The sequence below is a fragment of the Triticum dicoccoides genome, chromosome 4A (assembly GCF_002162155.2).
Source record: "Triticum dicoccoides isolate Atlit2015 ecotype Zavitan chromosome 4A, WEW_v2.0, whole genome shotgun sequence".
NCBI classification, from domain to species: Eukaryota; Viridiplantae; Streptophyta; class Magnoliopsida; order Poales; family Poaceae; genus Triticum; species Triticum dicoccoides.
Genome location: NC_041386.1, coordinates 718,983,964 through 718,984,475, shown reverse-complemented (window position 1 = coordinate 718,984,475; position 512 = coordinate 718,983,964).

The following is a 512-nucleotide window of genomic DNA, read 5'->3' as shown; positions in this document are numbered from 1 at the left end:
AGGGTCACAATCAAGTCATAATAATTAGCATGTCGATGCATCGTGCACCACTCCAACCGTGACTACATGCCAACCTTTGACTATTGTTGCTATGTTGAATCTTTCCTAGGTTAAAATTTTCTCATATATCCAACACATATAACACCTCTAAACCCAGCCACATACACGTAATCCTACCACAAACACATCACATAACGTGTTTCCGGCCGCATCAAAATTGACATCAACACACCTTATACCACTTAACTTTGTGAATGGATGGGTGGCTTAGGCGAGCTCTTTATTACTACTTGCAGTTCATAAGAAATATGAATGGCAAATCTGCGTTGCTAGCACATGGTGAAGCACGAAAAATATGTACAATGGGTTAAATATAATAATTTTTTACCCTATCTTTTTTAAACTTCAAAATTCATCTTGATAACTCATACGTGAAAAATACGGAGTTCTCCGAGATGTTTTTGGAAACAGGATTTCTAGTCCCTATCAGAAAAAGCCGAAATAAAAAATCA